General features: G+C 45.9%; 1 protein-coding gene across 23 annotated transcripts in view; it reads right to left on the bottom strand.

Annotated features, from left to right (window-relative positions):
- The window catches only part of LOC110531613 (transcription factor COE3), a 218,876-nt gene that overhangs the window by 104,804 nt on the left and 101,572 nt on the right, over positions 1 to 12,500 (bottom strand). The window lies entirely within an intron of this gene.

Here is a 12,500-nt window from a genome sequence, read left to right as displayed (position 1 = left end):
CCCCAGCCCTGATGTTAGTAGTATACCCCAGCCCTGATGTTAGTAGTATACCCCAGCCCTGATGTTAGTAGTATACCCCAGCCCTGATGTTAGTAGTATACCCCAGCCCAGCCCTGATGTTAGTAGTATACCCCAGCCCCTATGTTAGTAGTATACCCCAGCCCCTATGTTAGTAGTATACCCCAGCCCAGCCCTGATGTTAGTAGTATACCCAAGCCCTATGTTAGTAGTATACCCCAGCCCCTATGTTAGTAGTATACCCAAGCCCTGATGTTAGTAGTATACCCCAGCCCTGATGTTAGTAATATACCCAGTCCTATGTTAAGTAGTATACCCCAGCCCTGATGTTAGTAGTATACCCCAGCCCTGATGTTAGTAATATACCCCAGCCCTGATGTTAGTAGTATACCCCAGCCCTGATGTTAGTAGTATACCCAGCCCTGAGTGAGGAATACCCAGCTTGATGTTAGTAATATACCCCAGTCCTGATGTTAGTAATATACCCCAGCCCTGATGTTAGTAATATACCCCAGTCCTGATGTTAGTAGTATACCCCAGCCCTGATGTTAGTAATATACCCCAGCCCTGATGTTAGTAGTATACCCCAGCCCTGATGTTAGTAGTATACCCCAGCCCTGATGTTAGTAGTATACCCCAGCCCTGATGTTAGTAGTATACCCCAGCCCAGCCCTGATGTTAGTAGTATACCCCAGCCCAGCCCTGATGTTAGTAGTATACCCCAGCCCTGATGTTAGTAGTATACCCCAGCCCTGATGTTAGTAGAATACCCAGCCACGTTAGTAGAATACCCAGCCCTGATGTTAGTAGAATACCCCAGCCCTGATGTTAGTAGTATACCCCAGCCCTGATGTTAGTAGAATACCCCAGCCCTGATGTTAGTAGTATACCCCAGCCCTGATGTTAGTAGTATACCCCAGCCCTGATGTTAGTAGTATACCCCAGCCCTGATGTTAGTAGTATACCCCAGCCCTGATGTTAGTAGTATACCCCAGCCCTGATGTTAGTAGTATACCCCAGCCCTGATGTTAGTAGTATACCCCAACCCTGATGTTAGTAGAACACCCCAGCCCTGATGTTAGTAAGATACCCCAGCCCCTAGATGTTAGTAGAATACCCCAGCCCTGATGTTAGTAGTATACCCCAACCCACTGATGTTAGTAGTATACCCCAGCCCTGATGTTAGTAGTATACCCCCAGCCCTGATGTTAGTAGAATACCCCAGCCCTGATGTTAGTAGTATACCCCAACCCTGATGTTAGTAGTATACCCCAGCCCTGATGTTAGTAGTATACCCCAGCCCTGATGTTAGTAGTATACCCCAGCCCTGATGTTAGTAGTATACCCCAGCCCTGATATACATGATATACTACTGATATACGTGTTCCAAATGTGTCCTATCCTATACCAGGCTGGGTAGAGTGCTGTACTACTATGTAACGTGTTTAGGAATATTTATTCACCGCCGTCCCAATACCAGAGAAGGTTAGGCGCATAATGTTCGATTTCTCTTTTCTCGTTTTGGTGTCATGCATCGCTGATTGTATTTTTGTTGAGTTAACAAATGTATTTCGCTCTGCAAATATGAAGGCATATGAAGGCCTCTATGCACGAAGAAACACTCGTTTTCTCTCTTTTCTCCAGCCGCCCACTTTAAGGTCTCCAAAGGGAATTTGGGCCAGAAGGATAAATCACAATGTGAAATGGCATCTCTAACCCTGAGCACCTCTACTGTTCCTACGGTCATTTATACACATTCTCTCCAAGCCTGTCTGACACCAGTCTCCCCACTGACTCAGGAGAGAGATGGGGATGAACAGGATACTCAGGAGAGAAAGGAGGAGGAGGAGGAGAAGGGGAGCAGGAGGAGGAGGAGGAGGAGAAGAGAGGAGATGGAGAGAGAAATAGAGGTGAGATGAGGTGGGGGAGAGAGGAGGAGGGGGAGGAGGAGGAAAGTGGAGGAGATAGGAGGAGATGGAGGAGAGACGAGATGTGGGAGATGGAGGAGAGATGAGGAGAGAGGAGATGGAGGAGAGAGGAGGAGAGAGAAGATGGAGGAGAGATGAGGAGATGGAGGAGAGATGAGGAGATGGAGGAGAGAGGAGGAGAGAGAAGATGGAGAGAGAGGAGGAGAGAGAAGATGGAGGAGAGATGAGGAGATGGAGGAGAGATGAGGAGATGGAGGAGAGAGGAGGAGAGAGAAGATGGAGGAGAGATGAGGAGAGAGGAGATGGAGGAGAGAGGAGATGGAGGAGAGAGGAGAGAGGAGATATTAAATATGAGGAGATGGAGGAGAGATGAGGAGATGGAGGAGAGAGGTCTCCATTGTATGTCAGTAAATCTTTGTCTCGGTCCAGCATCAATAGATCCTCTCCTCCCTGTTCTAATGGTTCATGTGTGGGATGCAGATGGTCTGTCATCAGATCAGTGCTAACACGGCGCTGTCTGTCTGTCTGTCGTTAAAGCATTAGGTTTAATTGTGTCCAGTATGTTTTAAGGGCGTCAGGGCTGTTTTATCTGACAACCCATTACAGAGAAGGACCATGATGAACTCTAATTCCCTGGTCATCTTCTTTATTTCCCTACAGAGTCATAACCTGTCACAGTAGGTATCAGAGGAAATCAAGGAGGAAATATGGCCTTTATTCCCTTACTCCTCTCCTTTCCTCTTCTCTCCTCTCCTCTCCTCTCCTCTCCTCTCCTCTCCTCTCCTCTCCTCTCCTCTCCTCTCTTATGCTATCCTCTTCTCCTCTTCTCTCCTCTCCTCTCTTATGCTATCCTCCTCTCCTCTCCTCTCCTCTCCTCTCCTCTCCTCTCCTCTCCTCTCCTCTCCTCTCCTCTCCTCTCCTCTCCTCTCCTCTCCTCTCCTCTTCTCTCCTCTCCTCTCCTCTCCTCTCCTCACCTCTCCTCTCCTCTCCTCTCCTCTCTCCTCCTCTCCTTCTCCTCTCCTCTCCTCTCCTCTCCTCTCTCCTCTCCTCTCCTCTCCTCTTCTCTTCTCTTCCTCTCCTCTCTCCACTCCCCTCTGGTAGACTGTGTTTTTGTCTTAAATGGCACCCTATTCCCTTTATAGTGCACTACCTTTGACCTATAGCGTCCTATAGACTGCCATTTAAGACCCGTCCAGAGGCAGATTTCCTAGTACAGTAACACTTCTCTGCTAGGGTAGTGTAGAGGCTGAATGCAATATCTCCAGGCTCAGAGATATGGAGTATATTAGTATGGAGATATGATATATATATACTGGTATTAAAACACCACAAGGACAGAAAACAGAGGAGAAAGATTCTGCAGCCGGTTTGTTTGTTTTTTTCCAAGTGTCAAATAGTGGCCATCGTCTGAGTAGTCAGGGCTACTGTTTTTGAGTCAAGAGAACTAGCTAACAATGCCCTGAAGTACCACACCAACTCAAAGTCACTAAAAGGAGAGAGAGAAAGGGAAAGAAAGAAAGAGAGCGAGAGAGAGCAAGAGAGAGAGATAGAGAGAGAGAAACAGAGTGAGAGAGAGAAATCGAGAGAGAGAGAGAGCGAGAGCGAGAGCGAGAGAGAGAGAGGGAAAGAGAGAGAGAAACAGAGTGAGAGAGAGAAATCGAGAGAGAAATAGAGAGAGAGAGAGAGAGAGAGAGAGCGAGAGCGAGAGCGAGAGCGAGAGAGCGAGAGAGAGGGAAAGAGAGAGAGCAAAAGAGAGAGGAAGAGAGACAGAGAGAGACAGAGAGAGAGAGGGCAGTCAGAGAGTGAGTGAGAGAGAGACAGAGCGAGAGAGAGAAAGAAATAAAGAGAGAGAGAGAGAGAGGGGGGGAGAGAGAGAAAGAAAGAAAGAAAGAACAAGACAACGAGAGAAACCCTCTCATTAGAAGTCAGCTCAGCCGCTGCATGTACATTTACCTCATTTATATTTACTGTTATAAAGTTCATTAACCAAAACAACACTTATCTGATCAAAATCATGTCCATTGTTAGTCCTGCATTCACTCCAATATAATATCCTTAACATTAGGATCCATCTGCATTCACTTCAATGTAATATCCTTAACGTTAGGATCCATCTGCATTCACTCCAATGTAATATCCATAACATTAGGATCAATCTGCATTCACTCCAATGTAATATCCTTAACAGTAGGATCCATCTGCATTCACTCCAATGTAATATCCTTAACAGTAGGATCCATCTGCATTCACTCCAATGTACTATCCTTAAAAGTAGGATCCATCTGCATTCACTCCAATGTAATATCCATAACATTAGGATCCATCTGCATTCACTTCAATGTAATATCCTTAACAGTAGGATCCATCTGCATTCACTTCAATGTAATATCCTTAACGTTAGGATCCATCTGCATTCACTTCAATGTAATATCCTTAACGTTAGGATCCATCTGCATTCACTTCAATGTAATATCCTTAACGTTAGGATCCATCTGCATTCACGCCAATGTAATATCCATAACATTAGGATCCATCTGCATTCACTTCAATGTAATATCCTTAACAGTAGGATCCATCTGCATTCACTTCAATGTAATATCCTTAACAGTAGGATCCATCTGCATTCACTTCAATGTAATATCCTTAAAATGAGGATCCATCTGCATTCACTCCAATATAATATCATTAACATTAGGATCCATCTGCATTCACTTCAATGTAATATCCTTAACAGTAGGATCCATCTGCATTCACTCCAATATAATATCCTTAACATTAGGATCCATCTGCATTCACTCCAATATAATATCCTTAACATTAGGATCCATGAAGTTTCAATTCTACATGTGAATATTGTGTCGATTTTATTTTTATTTTTCTGTGAGCTACGGAGGCCATTACGACCAAACAAGTTGTCTCCTTTTCTTTCATTTTTATTGTTTTACCCTTTTTTTAAAACTTCGTACTGGTTGTGGAAGGTGATCAGAAACAGGGTCAAACAGGGGTCATTTAAAGGGTCATTTAAAAGGGTCATTTAAAGGCATATCGAGGAGTCCGCAGCAGTAGATGTTGGCTGTAGCCGAGCAGAGAGGAGAAAGAAATATCTGCTGTTATGTTTGATTGAAGCTTTGTCCTTCTCAATAATCAGTCGTTGTGACAGACCCCATGCTCTGGTGGCCGGCAGTACGGCACAGGGGGGGGGGGGGGGTAATATTAGGAGCCAATAAAGAGGATATTAGCATAGCTAATTAGAGGCATGGTGGAACACAGGGAAACAGGGCCTCTGTGTATTCTAATAGACTAAAATAGTTGGACGGGGAGGCAGTTATCAATTTCACCTGAAGCTAATTTGGTTTGTCAGGGGGGGGTGGGAGTTGACCAGACATGTTTAATTTTGGCTTCAGCATGGCTTTATGTGTCATGTGTGTGTGTGTGTGTGTGTGTGTGTGTGTGTGTGTGTGTGTGTGTGTGTGTGTGCGTCCGTGTGTGTGTGTGTGTGTGTGTGTCCCTGACCGTAGAGTACTGCAGGCGCTAACACAGCTTTCATCTCTGACAAGCAACCCCCCCCCCCCCTCCCCACGACAAATCTCTGATAAAATGATTTTGCCCGAACGAGCTCCCGACCAGGGCTGGGTAATTAATTGGACTTGTCCTTTGCTCTGTGCTTGCCAGTGCTCTTTTACACCTAACCACTGTCACTAATCACATAATATGATTTCTCCCCCTCTGGTCAAAGAGAAGAAAAAAAGTAAGATGATGTCTTTAGAAATGGAAGGGCTTGACGTTTTAAACCAGCCCCCGTATCGGCTTCACAAACCCTGGTCACTGAGGAGAAAACCTTTGAGTCACACAGCTCTGTTCTCTTCTTCTCTGCGCTCACAGGATCGCTAGATACCTTCTCTACGCTCACAGGATCGCTAGATACCTTCTATACCCTCACAGGATCGCTAGATACCTTCTATACCCTCACAGGGTCGCTATATACCTTCTATACCCTCACAAGATCGTTAGATACCTTCTATACGCTCACAGGATCGCTAGATACCTTCTATACCCTCACAGGATCGCTAGATACCTTCTATACCCTCACAGGATCGCTAGATACCTTCTATACCCTCACAGGATCGCTAGATACCTTCTATACGCTCACAGGATCGCTAGATACCTTCTATACGCTCACAGGATCGCTAGATACCTTCTATACCCTCACAGGATCGCTAGATACCTTCTATACGCTCACAGGATCGCTAGATACCTTCTATACGCTCACAGGATCGCTAGATACCTTCTATACGCTCACAGGATCGCTAGATACCTTCTATACCCTCACAGGATCGCTAGATACCTTCTATACCCTCACAGGATCGTTAGATACCTTCTATACGCTCACAGGATCGCTAGATACCTTCTATACCCTCACAGGATCGCTAGATACCTTCTATACCCTCACAGGATCGTTAGATACCTTCTATACGCTCACAGGATCGCTAGATACCTTCTATACCCTCACAGGATCGCTAGATACCTTCTATACCCTCACAGGATCGCTAGATACCTTCTATACCCCTCACAGGATCGCTAGATACCTTCTATACCCTCACAGGATCGCTAGATACCTTCTATACCCTCACATGATCGCTAGATACCTTCTATACGCTCACAGGATCGCTAGATACCTTCTATACGCTCACAGGATCGCTAGATACCTTCTTATACCCTGAGATTCAAAGGAAAAACCTTTACCATCTCTTTTTATTTTTATTATTTCTCCTCCTGCTCCTCCTCCGCCTCCTCCTCATCCACCTCCCCATCCTCCTCCTCCTCCTCCACCTCCTCATCCACCCTCTCCTCATCCACCTCCCTCTCCTCATCCACCTCCCCCTCCTCCTCCCACTCCTCCTCCCAACTCCCCCTCCTACTCCTCATCCACCTCCCCCTCCTACTCCTCCACCTCCTCTTCCTCATCCACCTCCCCCTCCCTCTCCTCCACCTCCTCCTCCACCACCTCCCCCTCCTCCTCCTCCTTCACCTCCCGCTCTTCCTCATCCACCTCCCCCACCTCCCTCCTCCTCCTCCCCCTCCTCCTCATCCACCCCCTGTCCTCCTCCTCCACCTCCACCTCCCCATCCTCCTCCTATTCATCAAAAAGGAGAGACAAACAACAAATAGATAAAGAGAGGAAGTCCTGAAGAGGTATAATTGGTAGTAGAGTCAGAGAGGAAGTCCTCCTGTTTTCAGGTATAATTGGTAGTAAAGTCAGAGAGGAAGTCCTCCTGTTTTCAGGTATAATTGGTAGTGGAGTCAGAGAGGAAGTCCTCCTGTTTTCAGGTATAATTGGTAGTAGAGTTAAAGGGAGTCCTCCTGTTTTCAGGTATAATTGGTAGTAGAGTCAAAAGGAGTCCTCCTGTTTCAGGTATAATTGGTTGTAGAGTCAGAGAGGAAGTCCTCCTGTTAAGAGGTATAATTGGTAGTAGAGTCAGAGAGGGAGTCCTCCTGTTAAGAGGTATAATTGGTAGTAGAGTCAGAGAGGAAGTCCTCCTGTTAAGAGGTATAATTGGTAGTAGAGTCAGAGAGGAAGTCCTCCTGTTAAGAGGTATAATTGGTAGTAGAGTCAGAGAGGAAGTCCTCCTGTTAAGAGGTATAATTGGTAGTAGAGTCAGAGAGGAAGTCCTCCTGTTAAGAGGTATAATTGGTAGTAGAGTCAGAGAGGAAGTCCTCCTGTTAAGAGGTATAATTGGTAGTAGAGTCAGAGGGAGTCCTCCTGTTAAGAGGTATAATTGGTAGTGGAGTCAGAGATGAAGTCCTTCTGTTAAGAGGTATAATTGGTAGTAGAGTCAGAGAGGAAGTCCTCCTGTTAAGAGGTATAATTGGTAGTAGAGTCCGTCCCCATAACCTCCCCTCCTCTCCTGTTTTATCCAGACTAAGTGTGTCGGGTCTATAGATCCAGCATGTTTCTATTATACTAATGGTGTGGAGAGCAGAGAGCACAGAGGAGAGCAAGAGACAAAGGAAGTGAACCAGAGATCATGTTTCCCTGCTCACATACCGTCCCATGCATTTCAGCCACATTAGATCACAAACCAACCCATGCATTTCAGCCACATTAGATCACATCCCATCCCATGCAGGTTATCTACATTAGATCACATCCATCCCATCCCATGCAGGTTATCTACATTAGATCACATCCCATCCCATGCAGGTTATCTACATTAGATCACAATACCATCCCATGCATGTTATCTACATTAGATCACATACCATCCCATGCAGGTTATCTACATTAGATCACATCCCATCCCATGCAGGTTATCTACATTTTTATCACATACCATCCCATGCAGGTTATCTACATTAGATCACATCCCATCCCATGCAGGTTATCTACATTAGATCACATCCCATCCCATGCAGGTTATCTACATTAGATCACATCCCATCCCATGCATTTCAGCCACATTAGATCACATACCATCCCATGCAGGTTATCTACATTAGATCACATCCCATCCCATGCAGGTTATCTACATTAGATCACATCCCATCCCATGCAGGTTATCTACATTAGATCACATCCCATCCCATGCAGGTTATCTACATTAGATCACATCCCATCCCATGCAGGTTATCTACATTAGATCACATCCATCCCATGCAGGTTATCTACATTAGATCACATCCCATCCCATGCAGGTTATCTACATTAGATCACATCCCATCCCATGCAGGTTATCTACATTAGATCACATCCCATCCCATGCAGGTTATCTACATTAGATCACATCCCATCCCATGCAGGTTATCTACATTAGATCACATCCCCATCCCATGCAGGTTATCTACATTAGATCACATCCCATCCCATGCAGGTTATCTACATTAGATCACATCCCATCCCATGCAGGTTATCTACATTAGATCACATACCATCCCATGCAGGTTATCTACATTAGATCACATCCCATCCCATGCAGGTTATCTACATTAGATCACATACCATCCCATGCAGGTTATCTACATTAGATCACATACCATCCCATGCAGGTTATCTACATTAGATCACATCCCATCCCATGCAGGTTATCTACATTAGATCACATACCATCCCATGCAGGTTATCTACATTAGATCACATCCCATCCCATGCAGGTTATCTACATTAGATCACATCCATCCCATGCAGGTTATCTACATTAGATCACATCCCATCCCATGCATTTCAGCCACATTAGATCACATACCATCCCATGCAGGTTATCTACATTAGATCACATCCCATCCCATGCAGGTTATCTACATTAGATCACATCCCATCCCATGCAGGTTATCTACATTAGATCACATCCCATCCCATGCAGGTTATCTACATTAGATCACATCCCATCCCATGCAGGTTATCTACATTAGATCACATCCCATCCCATGCAGGTTATCTACATTAGATCACATCCCATCCCATGCAGGTTATCTACATTAGATCACATCCCATCCCATGCAGGTTATCTACATTAGATCACATCCCATCCCATGCAGGTTATCTACATTAGATCACATCCCATCCCATGCAGGTTATCTACATTAGATCACATCCCATCCCATGCAGGTTATCTACATTAGATCACATCCCATCCCATGCATGTTATCTACATTAGATCACATCCCATCCCATGCAGGTTATCTACATTAGATCACATACCATCCCATGCAGGTTATCTACATTAGATCACATCCCATCCCATGCAGGTTATCTACATTAGATCACATACCATCCCATGCAGGTTATCTACATTAGATCACATACCATCCCATGCAGGTTATCTACATTAGATCACATCCCATCCCATGCAGGTTATCTACATTAGATCACATCCCATCCCATGCAGGTTATCTACATTAGATCACATCCCATCCCATGCAGGTTATCTACATTAGATCACATCCCATCCCATGCAGGTTATCTACATTAGATCACATCCCATCCCATGCAGGTTATCTACATTAGATTGGGAGTGGGTGTCGAATACAAGGATTATTGTTGTTGTTATTATTGTTGTTGTTGTTGTTGTTATTGTTGTTGTTGTTGTTGTTGTTGTTGTTATTGTTGTTGTTGTTGTTGTTATTGTTGTTGTTGTTGTTGTTGTGAGAGAACGGTAAGATGACAGTTTGACCAACACCGGTAGAGTAAATTTAGGCCTTCGCCGTTTTTTTAGGTCTAACAGAATATTCTGGTCTCTTCACCGGACCGCCTGCCTATCACCCATTAACAAAATAAAAACACATTGTGGAAATAAGTGTAAACACGGCCCTTTATTTTGACCTCATCCTGAGAGATACATTGTAAAGACATAGAAGGGCAGACGGTTCGACGTCAGACACGCCGAGGCCAAACAAGAGGAACAGGACAGCGTATAAAATCAGGGCTGTGATTGGTCCGCGGTCAGTCAGTGTTAGACCCCGAACACCAGACTGTACTAATTGGTGGAGAGGCGCTGAACGTCGTGGTCGCAGCTGTGGGTCCTTCCAGGCAGGTCATCAGTCACTCCCTGTATTGATTACGCTGCCGCCATTCTAGCCCATCGGGCCGGTACACAACCCCCCCCACCCCCACCCCTGCTTGTGAGACAATGCTCTCCCACCCTCCCACCCTCCCACCCACTTTCCCTCCCTACCTCCCTACCTCCCTCCCTCGCTCCTCCCACCCTCACACCCTCCCATCCTCTTTCCCTCCCTCCCTCTTTCCCTCCCTACCTCCCTCGCTCCCACCCACCCTCCCTCACACCCTCCCTCCCTCCCACCCTCTTTCCCTCCCTCCTCCCTCCCTCCCTCCCTCCCTCCCTCCCACCCACCCTCACGCCCTCCCTCACTCCAGAAACCCTGTAATGAGGACTTCCCATACAAGAGACCGTTCTGCTGACACCAGAGTGCTACACACAGATAGAACACAGGTCAATACATATTGGATTTACAAAATACTGGGGTCTTAATGTCAACCCCTCTCCCTTTTCCTTTCCCTCCCTCCCTCCCTCCCTCCCTCCCTCCCTCCCTCCCTCCCTCCCTCCTACCCTCTTTCCCTCTTTCCCTCCCTCCCTCCTACCCTCTTTCCCTCCCTCCCTCCCTCCCTCCCTCCCTCCTACCTATCCTTCCTATGTCAACTCCTCTCCCTTTTCCTTTCCCTCCCGACTCACCGGTCGGCTTGACGCAGGTTGAACGCACTTAAGGGCCTCGAGGCCCAAATGGCACCCTATTCCCTATTATACGGTGCACTACTTTAGACCAGAGCACCTATGGCATTGGTCCCATAGGGTCCTGGTTAAAAGTAGTGCACTATTAAGGGAATAGGGTGCCATTTGTGAGGCGTTAAAGGACCAGTAAAGGAGTGTGTAAAACACAAGGGAGGAGGGGGGAGGGGGGGACAGGCGTCCATTAGGCTGATTTATACTTCAAATACGCCTTGACCAATTGGCTTTAACTCTGGCCCTTATTCAATTCTTGTAGTTTTTTTTTTAATGTTATAGATCCCTCAGATGGACATATGACATCATGGAGGGGGGGAGGGGGGGTGGGGGGGTGGAGGCCACTGCTATTTTACAGCAGGAACCAGATGGCCCATTGAAAGCAGCCACACTCGTTTCGTTTTTTTTCTTTTTTCCTCTCCACACAACACACACACATATTGGTAGAGTCCTGGACCACTGCTGATGACAGTAGTCCTGTTCATTACGATGCTCGACCGCTCCTCTCTCTGCTCCTCTGGCTTAGGGTCTGTTCTGGCTGACTCTCACAAACAGGGAGAACGTGTGAACAAACTACACGGCTTCTTTTTTTTTTTTTTTTACTAATATTCAGTTCTTAGACTCTTGAGTTCAGCAATCAGTGACCTTTTTTTTCCATCCATCCAGTCGATGTTCCCTCACGTCAGACACCGTCTGCTTGTCTCCTACACACTGTATTCCACTGTAGGGACCCTTATAGGCACCCTTGTAGGGACCCTTCCTCTCAGAGGGACCCTCCCCCCCCCCCCCCCCCCCACCACCACCAGACCCTATCAAGTCATTATCTCCTGACAAACACCTCCCTGTCCAACATTATTAGGTTCTGAAAAAAATAAACCCTTGATAATCTCCAGTGGCTTCAGATCTACAAAAACAACCTCCTCCATCACCAAGGAGTCCTTAGGTTAGGGCTTCATGGTTAAGGAAACCCCCCTCCCCCCACTAAATACTATAGCAGGAATACTACGTAGTACTACTGTCTTTAATACACTAGATGGATAAATACTATAGCAGAATACTACGTAGTACTACTGTCTTTAATACACCAGATGGATAAATACTATAGCAGGAATACTACGTAGTACTACTGTCTTTAATACACTAGATGGATAAATACTATAGCAGGAATACTACGTAGTACTACTGTCTTTAATCCACCAGATGGATAAATACTATAGCAGGAATACTACGTAGTACTACTGTCTTTAATACACTAGATGGATAAATACTATAGCAGGAATACTACGTAGTACTACTGTCTTTAATACACTAGATGGATAAA

Source organism: Oncorhynchus mykiss, unplaced genomic scaffold, assembly GCF_057628025.1.
Source record: "Oncorhynchus mykiss isolate SJ-2025 unplaced genomic scaffold, ASM5762802v1 scaffold101, whole genome shotgun sequence".
Lineage (NCBI taxonomy): Eukaryota > Metazoa > Chordata > Actinopteri > Salmoniformes > Salmonidae > Oncorhynchus > Oncorhynchus mykiss.
Note: the sequence above shows the minus strand (reverse complement) of the source record. Positions and strands in the feature narration are given on the sequence as shown.